General features: G+C 32.3%; 1 long non-coding RNA gene across 1 annotated transcript in view; it reads right to left on the reverse strand.

Moving 5' to 3' along the window:
- Positions 1-10,022, reverse strand: part of LOC105460428 — a 19,522-nt gene extending 9,500 nt beyond the window's left edge. The window contains exons 1-2 of the long non-coding RNA XR_975829.1: positions 9,732-10,022; positions 9,118-9,147 (exon numbers count right to left, since the gene is read on the reverse strand). This is a non-coding gene — a long non-coding RNA (uncharacterized LOC105460428). The remainder of the gene's footprint in view (positions 1-9,117; positions 9,148-9,731) is intronic.
- Positions 10,023-15,215: the final 5,193 nt, after the last annotated feature.

Genomic DNA, 15,215 nt, shown 5'->3' on the forward strand with positions numbered 1-15,215 from the left:
AGAGAGAGAGTGTGTGTGTGTGTGTGTGTGTGTGTGTTGTATAAGTTTGATTAATCTTATTGCTTGTACAAAAAAAAACTTCAGATTTATTAAAAAGCAAAATATCGTCGATTTATTTATCAATATTATCGATATATGACGTTACATAAAATTGGAATCGATTCTCAGGAAATCTGGCCTCTACTAATATTTGTGTTTGTGTGAAAACGCATAATTTCTTCAATGTATAAACAAAGGTACGAATAGGTACATGATGTATGTCATGATTATGCACGTGATCGACGATGAGACAATCGGCGCGTCTATCTAACGAGCGCGAAATGTTAATCGATATCTCTTGAAATGGAACGCATACTACATCGTAATTACGATTCTGTAATGGCAGTTTAATCTATAATCGCATAATATATTCAGGCACTCCATTTCATTAATGACTCGACGCAAACCATAATTGAATTGCAACAATTACAACAATGCTTTACCGATTTCTCGACAAAATTAAGACAAATGTGAGAATATATATATATTTTTTTACTTTGATTTGTGTCAACGCAACGATATACAATACAAAGATATATATATATATATATATCATGTATTGTATATCGTTGCGTTGACACAAATCGAAGTAAAAAAATTAGCATTTTTGAGATAATGAAAAGAAATTGATTCTTCCTTTTATTATCTCAATCATTAAAAATTGTATGACTTATTAATTGTGTTACTTTTTTATCAATACGACGGTACATATATCTCACATTTATCTTAATTTTATCGATCGAGAAATCGATACAGCATTGTCGTAATAATTACAATTCAATTATGACATGAAATCATTAATGCTTTTTTACTTATATCATTTTTCTATTCAACGCGGCGATATATCTGCAAATTTTAACGTGTATATACCGAGCGTTCTAGAAGTGCCAATCTTATAATTTCAATAACATTTAAATCTGGTAATGTACACAATTTGCAATAGATTTATATATATCCTCAAAGAATCTTTTCCCGAGAATAAAATTAAACGATACAGCAACATATTATAGATTTCCTTGAGTGTCAAAGAGAGGAAGACCTTCGTAATCGCGCGGCGAATTTGCGACACGCGTTAATGGGTCAACGCGGCTTTATGGTTTGTCGAAATAATACAGGCGGAAATATCGATCGTTTGGTCGTCGATGTGTGAGTAACACAGCAGGTCCCGATATACTAAACCACGAGGAGGCGAATGCAAACGAGCGGCTCGTCTATTTTGCAGGGCATTTGACCTCGATACCGACATCCTCGCTCCATACTCTTACTCGCTTCTTTCTTTCTCACTCTGTGAGACTGCCTCTTCGGCCGCCTTTTCATCATGCCGAGGAACTTCCAAGTGTTTTGCATAAATAAGGCAACTCATTCGCGCGTCGTATGAAATGTTCATCTTTTCGAGCGTTCATAAGCGCTTAACGAATAATGTTCACCGTTTTCTGTATAAAGTTCGTGAGCTCTAATGAAAGAATAATTCATAGCATTCTACCGAAAGTTTTGCGCATTATTTTATAATACAAAACAGCATTCGTATGAAATTATTGTATCAAAATATCAAGAATATCAAGATTCAAATAAAAAGATTGATTTAAATAAAAAAAATGAAACGTTCTAAAAAGAGATTAAGTGAAAAAAATGTCTGAAACGTTTTTATCTAAAAGAGTACTCTTTCATCTTTCAAGATTTTAATTTTTGATAGATAAATGGAGATATAGTGTAAATAATTCTATATTCTTTGTGTATAAATATGATGTTTTTGTACGATCAATAGAAAACAAATATATGAAGTTGAATGATATGCGATTTACACAGAAAGTAAATTTATATGTTTATTCTGCGTTTGATTGAAAATTGAAACTCATAATTCTGAAAAATTTTTAATATGTACTTTAATGCAGACATAATTTAAAACAATAATCATAACTAAATCAATAAATTTTTGCTGTTTTTAAAATGCTATTGTTTTAAAAGATACATGTCACAATTTCGACGAGGGAAAAATTTTCGCTTTTTATCTTTCCCACCTGTAATAAAAATGTAACAATTATACTGACTATTTTTATGTGTTTCTATACGAAAAAAACAGAATGCATTATAAAACACATTAGTCATAAAATATACAAGATTACTGTCCAAGGAAAAAATTGAACTAAATAATTAAAACAATAGAAATATGATTGAAAAACAATCTATTTTAGAATATGATATCATTATCGATCTCATTGTGAATTAAAACGAGATATTAACATATTAAACAATAGATACAGACAATAGATCGAATAAAACAGGCAGTGAGAATAGATTTATCAAACATTACAATGTACATTTTCTTTCAATAAAGAAATTGGAGTTATGATCGAAATTCAAGAACGCGTTCAATCCTTTCTTCAAGTTCATGATCTTAGAATCGCGATCAAAACATTAAAGTTTAAAGTTTTGAGTGACTAAAACTCTTCCGACTTATTCATGATTAAGTCTTGGTTGAAATCTCTTTTCTTTTATCCTTTTAAGTGACCTTTTTATTTCTTTTTATTTTTAATCAATTATAAAGGCAGAATGATATCATCAAAATTTCAAAAATAAACGTCACGAATATTAACATCACAAATAGTATACAAAAAATTTCTGCTTATTCCTTTCATTCTCTTCCACAGAATTTCATGAAATCCGAGTTTTCAGTTCCGGTCTAACAATGTAAGTTTGATCATATACTACTCCACAGAAAAGATACTACTTTTTCGTATTATTTAGAATCCTCTAAATAGATGCGCGTCATATAGGACATATAATAAATATCACTTCACTCTTTCCTATATTTTACTTTCTCTCTTTTTCGTTTCAGCTCCCGTACATACACATACACATATACACACAGCTCCGAGGTCTAACCACTTTCTCATCTAGCCAGTACCATGTCCCCGTCCTTCCTTTCTCTGTCATCATTCTTACAGTGTGAGAATCGCGTCGTAGCGGACACGCTACACGAGGGATAACGTACGACGCGCAATAAGCTTGCAACTCGCGATTTTTCGCCCGTCACGATGTGTATGTCGTAAGATGCTGGTTATCAGGCTTTTTGCAACAGCGAAACCGAGACGAGAGAGAGAGAGAGAGAGAGAGAGAGAGAGAACGAATCTATTAATAATCTCACCTGAAATTTTTATGAATTCGTAGTGAATTTCAATGTTTCTTTCCTTTTTCAAAGTCACGTTAATTGAATTCTAAATTATGAATTCAAATGATTTTATCCTTCTGGCATTTTCAGATTATAAATCAACAAATAAATTTATTTATTCTTGTGAATAAATCCTATAGTACACTCTTGATAAAAATTATTTATAACACACAACACTTTAGCGATAATATAATATTAATTATAATATTTATGTATATAATTATTGTATTAAAATATAAGTACTCTTAACAAAACAAGGGCAATGAAGAAATTATTAAAATACATTAGTTGATTAGATTATAAACTTCAGTCATGTCTTTTCATCATCGTCACAACAGGAATTCTAGATACGTCGCAACATTTATTTATTTTTTGGCTTATAGGAATAATCGTGCAACGCAATTGAATAGATTAAAAAAATTGTTCTTTCTTTCCTATGATTAATCTATAATTATTCATAGATTAAGACGCAATAAAACATGGCAATTTCAATAGGTCTAAAGTTTCCTGTTTAGCGATATTCAAACAATAGACAACGAAAGAGAGAGACAGAAGAAGGAAAAGGTAGGAAAAAAAAGGCGCGAAGAAAACGGGCATGCGTTTAGCACTGACTAACCCCATTTGGTGGCAAAGCGAGAGAAATCTATTCCAAGGCGCGTTGGAACATTACCCAAACCATCTCACCGATGCGGAGCCCTGAAACCCAGCCATGGTTGCCATAGTGACCGCGTCCATCCTCCCCTACTCGTACACCATCCCCCATAACTCCCCTTCCTCTTCTCTTTCTCTTCATCCCGCCATGGCCATTCTCCTCTTCCTTCCCCTCTCCTCTCTTATCCACCTTCGCCATCCTCACTATTCCTCACTCTCTTTCCCTCAACCCCCTCACCTCCGCTATCCGCCACCAACATCCCCTTGCACTCCTCTCGTCCGTTCTCGTCGTCGTCGTCGTCTCTCTCTCTCTCTCTCTCTCTCTCTCTGTGCACTCTATGCAGCCCCTATTCCACCGAGCCCCCCCTCCTCCTCTTTCCCGACACAACGTCAGCCGATATCAAACTGCGATATCAATTACCACGACGGCAAACTACCGCACGAAGCCCGGCGATGAATTTACGGGTCGGAGCACGTGTTTTATGCAGTTTGTCGGTCGACGGAGTGAATATTGCGACGCGGTGCGCGCGCGGGAGGTAAACGCTCGCGTTCACGCGCGTTCGCGTCGACTTATCCGTGACAATCGTCACGCTATAATTTGGCACGCGATATACGCGAAAAATCATCCCGCTTAACATCTCTCTCATATTTATTTCGCGTTAATAGGATTTTTTCACGCGGAAATAAAGTCTTTCCACGATCTTGGAGAACGATACACGAAACGACCATGCAGTTAGTTTTTGCAGTATTATGCGATATATTAATAAATTTTCGAAATACCGCGAAACTGAAATATTACTTTCTAGAAACGATTAAACGATTAACTTTATTTCAGTTCAGGGTAATAAAAAAAAATCTGCAAAATATAAAACTTAAACTTGTAATGAAAAGGAATAAGTATTGAAAGAAAGTAGTTATGTTATACTGCAGTTCTAAACGAAATGATCTTAATACAGTCGAACCTCGACAACTCGAACCTCTAGAACTCGAAAATCTCTATGAGACAAAAATTTTGTTCATCCCCTTCCGCTCCGCTGCAGAAAACCTCTATAAAACGACATAAAATCTACCTTAACTCGAATTATTTATCAGATATTTAGATATATATTTTATCTCTGTAACTCGAATTTAAAGTAACCAGAACTCTACAAAGTCTCGAAGTTTACCTCTATAAGTCGAACTTTCATTGTCGCTACCTCTATAATTCGAAGTTGTAGCTAGTTGTAGTTGTGTAACCGTGAGTAATAATCTGGTATTTTGTTTTATGATTACATTTATCATATGTATACAATAAATAATCACTGTTAAATATTGATTTTTTTCCTCTAAAAGCCATTATAATTGAAAAATTATGAACTCTCGTACAAAGTCTCCGTAAGTCAAATTTTCATATGTTAACCCTTTTTTACTTGAATTTTGATAAATCGAAAACTCTATAACTCGAACAATTTTTCTAGTCCCTTGAGATTCGAGTTATCGAGATTCGACTGTACATAGTTGAATTATTTCACAGAGAGAGAAAGAGAGAGAGAGAATCACGGTAACATCTTTATTCAGCGTATTGAAAATTGTATTTTAAAACCTCGAATTAGCGAGATTTGACGACGAAGAGAATTAAATTACATTTTTGCGCTTGTTGCCTTATTCAAAATCTCCGCACGTAGTGCGAAACTACCAAGTATAAGAATGTTTCATATCATTGCGAAAAATAGTCACTTTGATGTTTAGCTTCTTAAAAAAAGAATTCTTTCTTTAATGAATTAATATTACGCCGATAAAAAGCACTACGTTTTTTCCACAAACGGTGAACTAATAAAAATTAAATAATAATAAAATAATTTATTTTAAGTTTTTCACACAAACGGTGAACTAATAAAAATTAAATAATAATAAAATAATTTATGTAAAAAGTTTTTGTTTCGCGATATAGAATATTTATTGGAGACCTCATTATTTTACTTCGAATAATACAAAGTCAAGTGATACAAAATATTACTAAATAGACTATAAAAAATTAAAACAAAATTAGTATTCTTTATATAAATAAATGCAAATTTCTTCTTTTATTTTTTTATTTATATCTGTGTATAATATATCAAATATGCATATTTAAAAAATTTCTGAATGTTGTTTTTTTCGAATCAATTCATATAAAATTTACTTAATTTCAAAGAGATATAGAAGTCGAGTAAATCTTAATTTCAATTAAAATAATATTGGAGAAGACAGAAAAAAGTAAATAAAGAAATGTGTTTTAATATATATATCAATAAATTTTTCTATCGTGTTTTATAAATACTAATAATTTTATTTTACGTAAAATTCAGTAGAAAATGTTTTGTTTTAATCTTCATTATTGAGAAAATATAAATTTAGGGAAAACCGGGCCTGGTTGTCACAGTTTTTGATTAGTGATTTTTAGAAAAAAGTGGATGCAAGATTTTGAAATATTATGTACATCATAATATACCTATATATAGCCCTTAACTATTAAAAAATATATATTATTTTGAAATATGTTATCGTACAAATAAGTTATTCAATTTTAAGTAAAACTGTGAAAATGTGACAATGAACCCCATATCCGGGGTTGATTGTCACACGTTCCAGGATTGGTTGTCTTATATTCTTACAAAGATAAATGTACAAAAAATAATATTTTTATTTTAATATTAGTATTATATTTTAAGAAATAGGAATAATTATTGTATTTAAAACGATAACGAGATAAAACCTTTTCCAAATTTTTATAAAAGAGCTTAAAATTAGTTTTATTGAAACTCGTCGCTCTTACCTTACTTGTTGCTTCTGGTTTTCGAATTGAAAGTTTATTGTAACGTTTTATAAATGCTATAAACCAATCTTCTTCTGTCATTTTATTTTTAATCCAAGACGGAGGCATCTGAATTGAGTTGCGACGGGCTAGATTATAAGCTAAAGTTCTGATTTTCTTACGAGAGACCAAAATAAATATCCGAAGCATGTAGAATATGATCAACTAATTGCTGCTCTTGAAAATTAATAAAAATCTGCTTATTTTTAACATAGCCCACATGAAATAGTAACATTTTCATACAAATAATCCTCTTCTGGAATCTTCTTGCAGTAACGACTTAAAGTACGGTAATTCATATTCAATTCCAGAGCAGCTTGTCGGATGGATAAATATAAATTATATATTTTCACTGCTCTAACAGCTTTTAAAACAGTATCAGGCGGAGTTTTAGCCCTATTCGTCTTCCTTTTTTGTTTTCGTACCATAATTTTAACTCACTTAACCTCAATTAACCTTTAAACAATAGAATTCACTTATCCCAGTAATCAGACGCTGCCTAGTCGAAAAAAAGATAGAGCGGATGGAGATGCTATGTCTGTGTGTAACCAACGCTGCACTGATTGATTCTTATTTACATAATTCGTATGAGTAAATTCTTTCCGTTTTGACGGAGCCGCGTTTGACGTACGGAATCACCGACGTGTGACAACTAATCTTGGCTTATTTGGGTCAATCCACCCCACATGGCCGTTTTTAATAAAAGAAATTATATTTACAATCTTTGTCAGAATGATTATTTAACTACAGCAAAAATTTTTTTTAAGACATGCCATTTTCTATGATTACAGGGAAATCGCAATTGATAATGCCACAAACTTTTCAGACAACAAAATAGGAGATAAGAAAAATTTACTTATCGATTTCATTTTTGTAAAAGTCGTTATAAATAATATATACAATGTTTTTGATGCAAATCATTTTACACAGCAAATTAATATTAAATTAGCAATCTACAATTAAAAAAAGAGATCTTTCTGCTATGTACTAATTAAGTTATAAGCATTTTGACAACCAATCCCGTACGACAACCGGCCCCGGTCTTTCCTACATAAAATAATAATTTTTTAAAAATAATAATATTGTTATGGTTTGAATATTTTTTTATTACTTTAGTTTATCTATGTAATGACTTCGCAAGCTTGTTGAAATATGACGTATTCAATAATTAATATTATATTTTATTATGTTGTTGTCAATCGCGTTTTCTGAAAATATTATATTAAACATGTATAATTAGAGCAGCAAACATATCAGTAAATGTGACTAAACCAATAATATTTTATGAGCTTCGCATATGAATATTTTTGTATGCGTAATAGATCGAATGATTATATCGAGATTATGTTCCAAGGTTAAATAGGGTAAACCTGGTATATACGCCGCGCGAGGATTTACGCCGCAGAAGTCAGAAAAAATAGAAGTGAAACTAATTTTCTCGCAACCACTCTGTTACATGTTTTTATGTTATATTAGTATTGTGTTGTGATTTCAGTTTTTTTACTGTTAATATTTATAAAATTATTGTAAGTTAAATTGATTTATCACTGTAATAAGTAGCGCAATCATAAGTTATAATCTACATAAAATGATTATTGTAGAAAATGTAAAAGGTTTCGTGATTATTTCGTGGTATATGTATACCTAAGTATAGAGGTTTAGTAAAGGTTAGAGCATAGCAAAATACAAGTGCTTAGCTCTTGTATTCTTTGTTTAGTTTATTGTCTCCTATATCCCATCTGTTTGGCATATACGGCATTTCTAGCGCGTGGGATTTGTGCCATAACACAGACGCTCTATTATTTATTTATAAATATAAAAGTAAATAATAATACGTGATAATACAATACATTAATCCTTTACAATACATTAATCATAACATTCATGTATGTATATACTTACGTATGTACTTATTCATAATCTGTAATAATACGTTTTTTATTTATTTATTAATGAGTAAATGCAAATTACGTTGTCAATTCACGTGTTAATCACTATTATTATTTAGATTATTTGTATATTTTTCGAGTTATTTATCCCACTCATGAGTAGCCGTATAACCCCTATTTTTATAAGGCAAAAATGCAAAGGTTTAAAGAAATTTCTTTTTTAATATAAAAAATAAATAATTTGGATTCCTAATATTTTTTTTATAATAGTAAACAGTCTAAAGTTTCTACTGGCATAATTCATTTAACTTAAACTTAATAGATAAATGGCTTAATAGATATCTGATAAATTAAGTTTTTAATAGATGCGGCGTATATACCGGATTTACCCTATTTGGATCGTTAATCTGTCCTAATCCATCCATTTTAAGACAATGATTTTATGAAAGACGTATTTATTTGTAACATTTATTTTGTTTCACTCGAAGATTCATTACCTTGAGTAAAACACAACGAAAAAATTATTTCACACTCACCGATGCGCAGAATTGCGACGCCACGTTAATCTGCAAAATACAAACAAATTCAAATTATAGTAACGCCCAAAATATTTAATTAACAATAAGTACTTGAAAAAAGTAAATTGTTGCTTGCATCAAATTTTATATTCGTTTTTCAAGTAATCCATTCTTAAAAAAAAAAGCGTGTTAAATCAAATTGACTTTATTGTTGTCTTCCTGTAATTCATTAATTAGTTTCGCTTTGCTCACTTCGTATCTACTGCAAAAGTAACTGTTAGTGCAGAGATCGTGTTTGACTGCTCATAAAGTTTGGATTATCGTGATAGCATAATTGATTTGAATACTATTATATAAAAAGCTAAATAGCATATACGCTTGTGACTAATATTTAATAAAATCTTAATATAATTTCTAAAGAAAGTTTTTATATTTATGTTAAATATAAAATATAATAAATTTTCATAAAAAAAATTTATAAATAAAAAAATTTTTTTAATAAAGATAAACTTATATAAATCATCATCTTACATCGAAATCTATAAATCTTCTGTATATCAATATAGACAACACAAATCGGAGAAAGAAGATTGATGCAATATATAACAAATATTATGTAGCTAACAAATTACCCTAAGATTGCATCCACCATTTCTGAGGCCTCCTAGACTTATCCCTTCTCTTAGTTTCTTCCGAGTTGCTTTTTCTTGTAGCACTTTCGTACAATAGATCTTCCGAAAATAAGGTTACAATCTCACGCGCGTCACTCAAAGAGAGAAAAACGGAATATGACAATCGCGCGACACTTTGCACGACACTTTCGACGTTAATCATATGCGACGTGCACTTTATTATGATCGTGGCGGAAGAATAATGCGAAAACAATATGCGCAAACTACGGCCCGCTTGACACGTTGTGACGCACGTCTCGCGCGACAGACGGTATCTCGAACGACAGATCGAATTGGCAAATCACGTGGCCAATTTCACGAGTCAATGCTGCACTTTTCCCAATTCCCGTATCGTAAATAACAAATAATTTACATTCATCTTTTACGGCGACTGTTATCATATGTTATAACATAATGAATATGCGATTTAAGTCATTATCGTAGATAAACATCTACGACAGATCTATCCAACACTTATTTGCTCGCGAGCTAAACGCTTCCACCTCTCCTCATCGTTTCGTCGAGCGAGACAGAAAGCAAAAAAGAATAGACGCTAGAGCTCTTCCCAATTAGTAATGTGGCTGCTCTACAAAGTGCATAATATAAAATAGTCATCGCATTGTATCAACGTTGCTCGTTCGACAAATCTGTGATAAACATATATGTTTCCACAAATCATATATGGATACACAAACGTCACAAACATCGATTTTACAATTTTATGCGTTTGCTAAACCTTAAAGTATAGGCTTAACACATCACGATTGTGCTTATTAATTAAACGCACAATGCGATGTTGCACATTGGGGCTAAAGTGAAAAAAAATCTGACTCGGGGCCGTTCCGTGATTGCATTTCGCTAATGAGCGAAAAATTTGGAAACGACAACTCACTCTGATGCCCCGCGGTACGACACGAGTTAATGGCTAATTAAAACGCAATGAACCGTTCCGAATTATACAATCGAAATTCAAATGTATTGCACTCCCGCAATACATTTCGAACGCGTTAATCCTACGAAATACATCCAGTATTATTTATAAACAACACTGATTCACATCACGGCTTTCCATTACTTGAATCGTTCGTTCCGGTAAATCGCGTATCATTCCATTTTTAATACGAAAATAATGTATAATTTGTAATAAAATCATAAAATTTAAAGTTTGACTAGAAATTCATACTCGAATCGAAACATTAAAAAGCAATAATTATCGCTAAGAAGAAAAATAAATATCGCAACAAAAATAATAACTCATAATTTCTATACGTTATTATTTCGATTTTTGCTTTAAATGAATAAATCGTGCGAATTACTTGTCTCGGTAAATAGTTGTCTCGATTTGTTTACGCGACGTTAATCGAGACGTGGGAAGTGATTAATCGCACAGTTGCTGAATCGCTTATTATTTACGGGAAATGAACGTATTTCGGATGATGACACGACACACGTGGAACTACTTTAGTCTAGTCGCACGAATAACAGCAAGGTAACCTTGTCACTTGTGCAAACAACCGCGCGCTACATGCCGCAAAAAAACGAGCGCCAAGCGTCGAGCACCGTACGCCAGCCAATTCGTCGCCGCCACAAAATATTTAACACGCTATGAAATAAACGCACGATGAATATTCTGTTCTATGAATCTCAAATTAATTTCGTTGAATGAACTATTATTGCATATTAAATCTAACATTTATTCAAGCAATAAAATTCACCTTTATGTTTTTGAACATAAAGATATTCAATATTTTGTGTAAATTTATATATTTATTGCTTTATTAATATATTTTTTACTTTTTATGGAAAAAATAAAAAGTTGTGTGTGTGTGAGTGTAAATGTTGTGTATGCGTACGAATAATTTTAATATATTTAGAGAGTTAAATTAAATAATAATATCGGGAAAAATGTGGTGTTTTATTTTTTCTCCTTGAGTTATTAAAATCATATGATTTTTCACTGCTCTCGAATAACGTAAAACTTTATAAAACATAATAATGATAAATTAACTGTTATTTTTCGATTAAAACAAAAAGAAACTTTGTTCGAGTTAAACGATTTAATATTAGATGTATAAATTCTTTTTAAGCGGATTATTTAACCAGTTTTTTAAATTTTTATTATAATTTCGATATTGGAATTCGTTACAATGTTTTACTCTAATCAATTTCCAAAAATCACTAGTAAAATATTGAGCATTGATTATGGCACTTACATCTTACTTTTTATATACTTTTTTATATTTTTGGTTTAATAACAATTGGAGACTTTGTAAAGGAGAATAAGATAAGTTGTTTAAGAATATGTACTTTAATTAAATAAAAAACATATTTATATTTTAATAAAAATTTAAAAGCCTAGTGAAAAGAGAATTTTATATTCATAATTTGTAAGATATAATTCAAATATATGTAAGTTATATGTAAGTCGAGCCTTTTTGTATATTGTATTATAGACCTATTCGGAATGCTATTTCCTCATTGAGTAAAACAAAAGAAATCAATGATTGTTTTTTTCTCAAGTATCATTTTAGTAAAAATTTCTTTTCGAGAATTTTTACAGAAATTTGTAAAAGAGGTGGCACGCGCGAGGTAAGAAAATAAAAACATCCGTATAATTTACCGACCTCACTCACGCATCTCTTTTTTTCGCGTTGAACGTTGCACAGCATTTTAGGGCGCGACGGCGTCGTTTATCTAGGTCAATGTAACGATGGAGACGTTAACTGCACTCGCAAAGGGAGGTCAGCGCGAAGAGTGTACACACATACGTATATGTACATATATCTATACAGAGACAGATACCGCAAAAAGTATAACTTGACTTCCTGACTTCTTTCACGATAAGAGCTTTATTGAAACAAGGATCTCGCGTTTCTCCCCAGATATATAAGATCGCTTTATCGCGTTCTATCTCTTCGTTGCACGTGATAGAAACCGATATCGTGACTTATTAATTGTTACAGCACTTAGACAGCTAGACTTTTAGGAAATATGAAAATTTGGATTTTATAAGGAAAGAGGGAGATATGCGATTATAAAATTGCGAAAGATTACGAGATATTAAATCTCGACCAAATATATTTTCGTGTCGCTTTAACTTGTCGTTAAATTATCAGTTACAGTATAAACATAAAGTAAGTTAACATGTTGCGTCCAAGAATCAGAAGAAAAAGAATATAGTAACAATAAAGTTATTACGCGACGCCTCTACGCAGTTTGACCTTTTTTTCTCTCCAAAAACCCGAAGTCTTCCTTCCAAACTGAAATACCGATTTATCATTGCATTAGCCACATTGACGTAGTTATGAAACTGACTTCCGGGCGACCCGCGAAGCGCGCGATCGCATTCGAAAAGTTTGATTGGAAGGACGGCGTGAATGATGAGTATCCGCGTCTGAAAAAAAAAGGTAAATGTAATGGAAAATGTTCGGTCCTCTCTTTTTTTTTCCTCCAGCCTTCTCCCGGGGATTCGCGTATTCGCGCTCGAAATCGTCGGAACAGTTCGAGCCGAACGCGAATACAGGTGCCTATACCTATCGGCGTGCCATTAAAATGTCTGGCATCGCTGCATTTCGAATGCACGCGCGCGTGCACACAGTACGGTTAGCGATACCAGATTGACTGCCGCGCGGCGTCATATATACCTCGTTATACGGTTACGCCGAAACTTGGCGAAGTTGGCATCCGCCTTCGGCAAGCCCATGGAAACCGCCGGAAAAGGGAGACGCGAGGACGTAGAGACAGGAGGCGTGGCCGCAGGGAAACACGAGAAACCGCGAGAGAGAGAGAGAGAGAGAGAGAGAGAGAGAGAGAGAAAGAGCAAGGGAAGGAGAGGGAGGATTACAGGAATACATCGCGGCAAAAGTGTGCGCGAACGTGCAGCGAACTTCGAGCACGTAATTACGAACTCGGCCGAACGGCCAAAAGATTTAATTAGCGAATAGAGTACCGAATTTTTAATTGCGTTATCAATCCCGCGATTGCTCGGTCGGGAAGGAATGAAATGCTCGAACTTCAAAGAGAGACCGAATTTTTTTTCTTCTTTCTATTAAAGCGTGAAAGTGAAACACTTTGATTTCACATTTGGTATCCAAAGTAAAGCTACGAAGAATGTTTTAATCCTCAATTATATCGGTTGGTCTTTTAGACCCGAAAAAAGTTGTAATCAATTGGCATTTCTGTATGATTGGCACTATGAGATTTTCAATTGTAGCTAATGTCATTTTAAACTTTCCCCTAAATCATTGTACGGCGGTATTTTATTTACATTGAATGTTCAAACGGGACGCTTGAAAAATCTAGCTTGGGTCATTTGGATCCGAATGATGTAGATTCATAAGTTTTTCAATATTTTTTTAATATTTAAAATGAAATATAAAAAAAATATATATGTATATCTAGCAACCGTATGTATTACACACAATGAATAAGATGGGCCAATGCAACGGTTATATCAGGATGTTGGTGCTACAATTTTATTATGTGATTTTACATACGTATCCTAACTAAACTGCGTGCCGTTACTTTCCGGATTCAACGCAACCCCCCGTGATTAAAACAGGACCGTATTATCACGTATTAAGAACTTGATGCTAACTTGCATCTAATAAATCCTTCCTCCCCCGCGAAAACGCGCTAGATTGTTTATTGCGTTGAATCCGGAAAATAACAGCACGCAGTTTAGTCGAAGCTAGGATACGTATGTAAAATCACATAATAAAATTGTAGCACCAACATCCTGATATAACTGTTGCATTGGCCCATCTTATTCATTGTGTATAAAAAAAATAGTTTTATTTATAAAAAATGCTTTTTATTATAAAAGTAAAAGTGAGAAAATGAGATAATCGCAACTGTATTTACTTTGTATAGAAATCGTAATTAAAAAATAACAAATTATTTTGGAAAATATTTAATCAATATTTTTTAAAATTAATATTTTATTATTTTAAAATGCTGAAACATTTTTACTTAAGGGGTTATATACACTTGCAGCGCGAAAGATGACGACATTTTCACGATTTTTTTTTCGACAGCAAAATAAAAATTTATTTAAAAACTATTAATGGTATCATTTAGTACATGTTTTGGAGTACATGTTAAATTTTTTTTGTTAAAAAATATTTTTAAATGGCGGAACTGCAGCTGTTGCCCTGGAGCGCCTAGTTTTCAGCGGTGGACATGATTACTCAAGAACGGATCATCTGAAATCAAAATGTAAAAAGATTTCGTTAGTATATTGTATTATCTAATAGATGAACGAAGGATTTTCAGTTTAATTAAAAACTTTTTTTTTACGGCAAAAAACTCAAAAATTTAACACCTTGAAAAATGAACTTTTTATTAAACCGTTGCCATTTTTTTAANAATTGAAATTTTGACAAATCCTTCGTTCATCTACTAGATAATACAATATACTAACGAGATCTTTTTACATTTTGATTT

The sequence above is a fragment of the Wasmannia auropunctata genome, unplaced genomic scaffold, assembly GCF_000956235.1.
Source record: "Wasmannia auropunctata unplaced genomic scaffold, wasmannia.A_1.0 LD336101.1, whole genome shotgun sequence".
Classification (NCBI taxonomy): Eukaryota; Metazoa; Arthropoda; class Insecta; order Hymenoptera; family Formicidae; genus Wasmannia; species Wasmannia auropunctata.